The 8,436-nt window shown below is 42.1% G+C and overlaps 1 long non-coding RNA gene across 1 annotated transcript; it reads right to left on the reverse strand.

Annotated features, from left to right (window-relative positions):
• Positions 1–3,649: 3,649 nt before the first annotated feature.
• Positions 3,650–3,962, reverse strand: LOC121843748. The gene is made up of 3 exons (XR_006081723.1): positions 3,851–3,962; positions 3,743–3,798; positions 3,650–3,669 (listed from the first exon to the last, which is right to left on the reverse strand). It is a non-coding gene; the product is annotated as an uncharacterized LOC121843748 (long non-coding RNA).
• Between the last annotated feature and the right edge of the window lie 4,474 nt (positions 3,963–8,436).

Consider the following 8,436-nt stretch of genomic DNA (forward strand, 5'->3'; position numbering starts at 1 on the left):
GATCTGTAAGTAGATCTGTAAGTAGATCTGTAAGTAGATCTGTAAGTAGATCTGTAGATCTGTAGATCTGTAAGTAGATCTGTAAGTAGATCTGTAAGTAGATCTGTAAGTAGATCTGTAAGTAGATCTGTAGATCTGTAAGTAGATCTGGAAGTAGAGTAGATCTGTAGTAAGTAGATCTGTAAGTAGATCTGTAAGTAGATCTGTAAGTAGATCTGGAAGTAGATCTGGAAGTAGATCTGGAAGTAGATCTGGAAGTAGATCTGTAAGTAGATCTAGATCTATAAGTAGATCTGGAAGTAGATCTATAAGTAGATCTGTAAGTAGATCTAGAAGTAGTTCTGGAAGTAGATCTGGAAGTAGATCTGGAAGTAGATCTGTAAATAACTTCTTTAGAAAGCAACACTCAACCTTTCCAGGATAAATCCCTCTGCAACCATTGGTTCAAGTTCTTTTCATTTATTTTCTTCAATAATAAGTACACACATTGAATGAGCATATTTTCTGTTGATCCTTAGACATGGTAATCCCAAGGTATGTTACATTTTCCTTTTTCCATCACACAGTCTGGAATAATGCAGATAGAGGGCATATGTCTATCACACAGTCTGTAACATATGTCTATCACACAGTCTGTAACATATGTCTATCACACAGTCTGTAACATATGTCTATCACACAGTCTGTAACATATGTCTATCACACAGTCTGTAACATATGTCACATGTAACACAGTCTGTAACATATGTCTATCACACAGTCTGTAACATATGTCTATCACACAGTCTGTACATATGTCTATCACACAGTCTGTAACATATGTCTATCACACAGTCTGTAACATATGTCTATCACACAGTCTGTAACATATGTCTATCACACAGTCTGTAACATATGTCTATCACACAGTCTGTAACATATGTCTATCACACAGTCTGTAACATATGTCTATCACACAGTCTGTAACATATGTCTATCACACAGTCTGTAACATATGTCTATCACACAGTCTGTAACATATGTCTATCACACAGTCTGTAACATATGTCTATCACACAGTCTGTAACATATGTCTAACACAGTCTGTAACATGTCTGTAACATATGTCTACACAGTCTGTAACATATGTCTATCACACAGTCTGTAACATATGTCTATCACACAGTCTGTAACATATGTCTATCACACAGTCTGTAACATATGTCTGTCTAATCACACAGTCTGTAACATAGTCTCTAATCACACAGTCTGTAACATATGTCTATCACACAGTCTGTAACATATGTCTATCACACAGTCTGTAACATATGTCTATCACACAGTCTGTAACATATATCACACAGTCTGTAATCATATGTCTATCACACACAGTCTGTAGTCTGTAACATATGTCTATCACACAGTCTGTAACATATGTCTATCACACAGTCTGTAACATATGTCTATCTATCACACAGTCTGTAACATATGTCTTCACACAGTCTGTAACATATGTCTATCACACAGTCTGTAACATATGTCTACATGACCAGTCTGTAACATATGTCTATCAGACCTCTGTAACATAGTCATCACACAGTCTGTAACATATGTCAATCACACAGTCTGTAATGTCATATGTCTATCACACAGTCTGTAACAGACTGGAGAGCCTATTTACAATGTAACAGACCTGAGTCAGACTCTAGCATTATTGAGTCCAATGTAATCAGACCTGGAGTCAGACTGGGAGGGAGAGCATTATTTACAATGTAATCAGACCTGGAGTCAGACTGGGAGGGAGAGCATTATTTACAATGTAATCAGACCTATGGAGTCAGACTGGGACTGGGGAGAGCATTATTTACAATGTAATCAGACCTGCATTATTTACAATGTAGTCAGACAGACTGGGTCAGACTGGGAGGGAGAGCATTATTTACAATGTAATCAGACCTGGAGTCAGACTGGGAGGGAGAGCATTATTTACAATGTAATCAGACCTGGAGTCAGACTGGGAGGGAGAGCATTATTTACAATGTAATCAGACCTGGAGTCAGACTGGGAGGGAGAGCATTATTTACAATGTAATCAGACCTGGAGTCAGACTGGGACTGGGGAGAGCATTATTTACAATGTAATCAGACCTGGAGTCAGACTGGGAGGGAGAGCATTATTTACAATGTAATCAGACCTGGAGTCAGACTGGGAGGGAGAGCATTATTTACAATGTAATCAGACCTGGAGTCAGACTGGGAGGGAGAGCATTATTTACAATGTAATCAGACCTGGAGTCAGACTGGGAGGGAGAGCATTATTTACAATGTAATCAGACCTGGAGTCAGACTGGGAGGGAGAGCATTATTTACAATGTAATCAGACCTGGAGTCAGACTGGGAGGGAGAGCATTATTTACAATGTAATCAGACCTGGAGTCAGACTGGGAGGGAGAGCATTATTTACAATGTAATCAGACCTGGAGTCAGACTGGGAGGGAGAGCATTATTTACAATGTAATCAGACCTGGAGTCAGACTGGGAGGGAGAGCATTATTTACAATGTAATCAGACCTGGAGTCAGACTGGGAGGAGAGCATTATTTACAATGTAATCATTATTTACAATGTAATCAGACCTGGAGTCAGACTGGGAGGGAGAGCATTATTTACAATGTAATCAGACCTGGAGTCAGACTGGGAGGGAGAGCATTATTTACAATGTAATCAGACCTGGAGTCAGACTGGGAGGGAGAGCATTATTTACAATGTAATCAGACCTGGAGTCAGACTGGGAGGGAGAGCATTATTTACAATGTAATCAGACCTGGAGTCAGACTGGGAGGGAGAGCATTATTTACAATGTAATCAGACCTGGAGTCAGACTGGGAGGGAGAGCATTATTTACAATGTAATCAGAGAGGACTAACTGTTCTGTAAACAGTTGTGTAAAACTCAGCAGTAATCAGACCATCAGTCCCAGGAGACTTATTATTTTTAAGTTGTTCAATAGAATAAATGATGTGTTCAACTATAACAGGGTCATGACACTGTTCCCTGTCAGCCTCACCAACTGATTTCACATCCCCCAGACAATCAAAACAGAAGTCAGACTGAGGACACCTACACAATACTGTAGAAGATGAGGACACCTCACAATACTGGAGAAGATGAGGACAGCATTATTTACAATGTAATCAGACCTGTAGAAGACTGAGGACATTTCACAATACTGTAGAAGATGAGGACACCTCACAATACTGTAGAAGAGTCAGACTGAGAGAGCATGAGGACACCTCACAGATACTGTCAGAAGATGGGACAACTGTTACTGTAAAGATGTGTAAAACTCACAATACACCATCAAGATGAGGAGACTTATTATTTTTAATACTGTAGAAGATGAGGACACCTCACAATACTGTAGAAGATGAGGACACCTCACAATACTGTAGAATCCCCCAGACATCAAAACAAATACTGTAGAAGATGAGGACACCTCACAATACTGTGAAGATGAGGACACCTCACAATACTGTAGAAGATGAGGACACCTCACAATACTGTAGAAGATGAGGACACAGACAATACTGTAGAAGATGAGGACACCTCACAATACTGTAGAAGATGAGGACACCTCACAATACTGTAGAAGATGAGGACATATTTCACAATACTGTAGAAGATGAGGACACCTCACAGATACTAGAAGATGAGGAGACCTCACATTAGAAGATGTAGAATCACACCTACTGTAGAAGGACACACCTCACAATACTGTAGAAGATGAGGACACCTCACAATACTGTAGAAGATGAGGACACCTCACAATACTGTAAAGACTGACACCTCACAATTCCTAGAAGATGAGGACACCTCACAATACTGTAGAAGATGAGGACACCTCACAATACTGTAGAAGATGAGGACACCTCACAATACTGTAGAAGATGAGGACACCTCACAATACTGTAGAAGATGAGGACATACACAGATTCTGGACACCTCACAATACTGTAGAAGATGAGGACACCCACATACTGTAGAAGATGAGGACACCTCACAATTTCTGAGAGAATCACCTCAATACTGTAGAAGATGAGGACACCTCACAATACTGTAGAAGATGAGGACACCTCACAATACTGTAGAAGATGAGGACACCTCACAATACTGTAGAAGATGAGGACACCTCACAATACTGTAGAAGATGAGGACACCTCACAATACTGTAGAAGATGCCACTGAAGATGGAGATTAATGTGGGGTCGTCTCTGATGAGACCAGTCATATTTAATTGCTGAATTGTATTATTTTTAGAGAGGTATTATTCTAACCTGAAAAACAAGAATACATTTTGTCCTCCCCCTTCCCTCCCTTTCTGCCCCCCCCCTTCCCTCCCTTTCTGTCTGCCCTCCCCCTTCCTAAGTTCAAGTGTGTTTATGTGTCATATACATGGAGGACACAGTGTGTTTATGTGTCATATACATGGGGACACAGTGTGTTTATGTGTCATATACATGGAGGACACAGTGTGTTTATGTGTCAACAGATTACACATGGAATAAAGTATTTTACAAGTCATAATCACTTCCTATTGATCAGCTGCAGGAAGAGTCATATACAATCTGAGACACAATCACTTTACTGGTCAGTAGGGAATACATTGAGATTTCACTTTATATTTAACATAGGAGGGCAGGAGGAAGAATGATGTTCAGATTTCACACAGGTAGAGATATTGGTGTGCAAAAGAGCAAAAAATAAGTGGAGAACAGTATGGGGATTAGAGGTAGGTAAATGACATGCAGCTCCAGGCTTTTGATGGGAAATGTCAGCAACTGGAGTAGACAGATGGTCATTATTTTGTCCCAAAAAGACCAAAATAAAATATGGAGGACACAGTTGTTTATGTGTAAAAGTAGTTTATGTACAGGAGTCACAGTTTGAAGTTGGGAGAGGAGTCCAGTTAGTACATTTTTTTAGCAGAGGTGTTGGCATTTAGGGATTTCAGTGAGATACACAGGTGGCCAGGAGAACGTGTTCTCATTTGCAACTGCCATGGTGACCAGTGAACTGCAGATACAGGCGGAGCTTTACAGCATGGAATAAACAATTAACTTGTAGATGACCTGGAAAACCAGTGGAGTCTATGGTACAATGTGTGCATGTAGGCATGAGGAGGGCCAATAATTACTATTTTGCAGATTAACAGTGGTGGATAAATGTCAGGTGCTTCATGTACAGGTAAGATATTGGTGGCACTGTGATAGACTGCAACAGTTTGGATGAGGTAGGTGAAAATGTGTTGGAAGCCATTTTGTAGATGACAGCAGCGTCGGTTAGCTGCTCAGATACTGATGTTTGAGGATAGTCAGTTTTACTAGTGTCAACTTCAGGAGTGAGTGACAGGTGTTCCAGTCACAGGCAGCAGAGTACTGGAACATGGAGGACTCAGTGTTGTTTATTGATCAGTGAGATACATGCTGGACAGAGTGTGTTTATGTGAAGGATAGATTGTGTGTCATATTTGGAAGGACACAGTTTGCAGTGAGAGACACCTGGAGGTACTTATAGATGTCCACATTTGGTCGGAACCACAGGGTGGTGATGCTAGTCGGGCATGGGGTAGATGACCTGGAGCCAGTGGGTCTGCATGTGACGAATTTGGTTTTACTAGCGTTTAAGAGCAGTTGGAGGCCACGGCAGTGTTGTATGGCAGGAAGGTGTTTGGAGGTTGGATAGCACAGTGACAATGACGGATGGCACTGTGATAGACTGCATCCAGAATGGTAGAGTGTCTGCCATTTTGTAGATGGTGGATCAGGAATCGCCGGAAGAGCACGTCAGTTTTATATACAGAGAACAGTCGGCGTGAGTGAAGGAGGCACCCCATAGAAAGAGACTTGATTTGAGGATTGGACATGCATGTCCTCCGATTTGACACACTGACACTCTATACATAGATGTCCACATATTCAAGAACCATCCAGGGTGGTGATGCTAGTCGGGCAACGGGTGCAGGGAGGCTACGGTTGAAAAGCATGCATTTGGTTTACTAGCGTTTAAGAGTTGAGAGCAGTCATATACATGGAGGACCACAGGCTACTGTCTGCCGATAAGAATATGGTGATTACAGAGAAAGCCTTGGCAAGTCAATGAAGACGGCTGCACAGTACTGTCTTGTATGGCATTGAAGCTTGTACCTTGAGTGTTGGAGGTTGGAAACCAGTGCACAGCGGAGATATAGAATGGATTCGAGATGGTCAGTGACCTGTTTGTCAGGGAATGACTTGGCAGCAAGACCTTAGATAGGCACAGGATGATATATACAGAGTCTGTAACAGTTTGAACCCTGTGGCACCCCCCTTTGAAGAGGGGGATGACTCCGATTTGACACACTGAACTCTATCCTTGGGGAAGACGATATGCAAAGCAGAGGTTGAACAGGCTGAGTCTGCCGATAAGAATATTGTGACAATGACATGGAGGAAAGCCTTGGCAATAGGGGTCAGATTGTCAAGCTGCACAGTACTGTCTTTTATCGAGCTGTTATGATATCGTTTAGTACCTTGAGTGTTGCTTTTGTGCTTATACATGGAGAACTCAGCTATGAAACCAGATTGCACAGCGGAGAAGGTACGGTGGGATTCGAGATGGTCAGTGATACCTGTTTGTTGACTTGGTTTCGAAGACCTTAGATAGGCAGGGCAGGATGGATATGGTCTGTAACAGTTTGGACACAGTGTGTTTTGAAGAGGGGATGACTGCGGCAGCTTTCAACATGGAACAGGCTGGTAAGGACAATCATGAAATTTATTGAGACATGGGACACACTGATTTGGTCCAGTCTCCCCCTTTCAGAACATCTGATGACTATCTGGAACTTTGGGGATCTCAGCGATATGAGCTGGAGGTTGAACAGGCTGTTGGCCGTGGTTGCATATATGCCAGGCGGAAGGCATTTCAGCCGTTGAGGAAATGCTTATTGAAGTTTTGTAATCATGGATTTATCGGTGGTGACCGTGTTACCTAGCCTCAGTGGTTTGGGCAGCTGGGAGGAGGTGCTCTTGTTCTCCATGGACTTCACAGTGGAGAACAGAACTTTTTGGAGTTGGAGCTACATGATGCAAACTTGTTGCCTGAAGAAGCTGGCCTTAGCTTTCCTGACTGACTGCGTGAGAAATGCTTATTGAAGTTTTCGATAATACATGGACTTCGGTGGTGAACAGTGCATATACCTGGGGACTAGTGCAGATGGCAGCTGGGCCACAGGATGTTTGTTTGGTGTGGTCATCCAGGGACTTCACAGTGTCCCAGAACTTTTTGTTCTGCAGTTGGAGCTACATGATGCAAACAAGTGTGTTTATCTGTTCTTAGCATTTTCTGAACAGTTGCATGATCTATTCATGAGGACACAGATGTTTATGTGCATATACATGGAGGACACAGTGTGTTTATGTGTCTTTTAAAGAATGACCAGGCATCCTCAACTGACGGGATGAGGTCAATGTCCTTCCAGGATACCCGGGCCAGGTCGATTAGAAAGGCCTGCTCACAGAAGTGTTTTAGGGAGCGTTTGACAGTGATGAGGGGTGGTCGTTTGACTGCGGCTCCGTAGCGGATACAGGCAATGAGGCAGAATCCAGTTAGAATCCAGTTAGAATCCATGTGGTTCATTTAAAAGTTTCTAAAAAGATTAAAAGTGCATTTAAAAAATGGTTCCACAGCCCCTCCACCTCCGACTGTTCCTGACTATCTTGGAACAGAGGTGCCAGACCAGAGTAGCCTAGAATCCTACCGTAGCCGCAGGTTTTCTGTCCAAAAACCTTCATTTGACAAGCAGTACAGACTGGTTCCATTCATCAATCCTGAAGAAGCTGTGGTGTTTCTCTACTGGGAGGTGGTTAAAGTCTGTTATAAAGTTCTGTGTTCCATCTACTGGGATCCTGAACATATATAAAGTTCTGTTTCCATCTACTGGGAGGTGGTTAACTAGTCTGTACTAAATAGTGTTAAACCATCCATTCATCAGTATCCTGAACATAGCTGGGTGTTTTCTGGGTATATATAAAGTTCTGTATGGGTCCATCTACTGGGAGGTGGTTAACTAGTCTGTATATATAAAGTTCTGTGTTCCATCTACTGGGAGGTGGTTAACTAGTCTGTATATATAAAGTTCATGTGTGGGTCCATCTACTGGGAGGTGGTTAACTAGTCTGTATATATAAAGTTCTGATTTCCATGGGAGGGGGGGTCCATCTACTGGGAGGTGGTTAACTAGATCTGTATATATAAAGTTCTGTGTTCCATCTACTGGGAGGTGGTTAACTAGATCTGAATCATATTCATGGAGATGGGGGACCAGTCCTAGATCATAATGAATCAGATTACATGGAGAGTGGGGAGAAACAGTCCTGACATATAACTGTAGATTCTAGGTCATAATGAATCAGATTACA

The sequence above is a fragment of the Oncorhynchus tshawytscha genome, unplaced genomic scaffold (genome assembly GCF_018296145.1).
Source record: "Oncorhynchus tshawytscha isolate Ot180627B unplaced genomic scaffold, Otsh_v2.0 Un_contig_2862_pilon_pilon, whole genome shotgun sequence".
Lineage (NCBI taxonomy): Eukaryota > Metazoa > Chordata > Actinopteri > Salmoniformes > Salmonidae > Oncorhynchus > Oncorhynchus tshawytscha.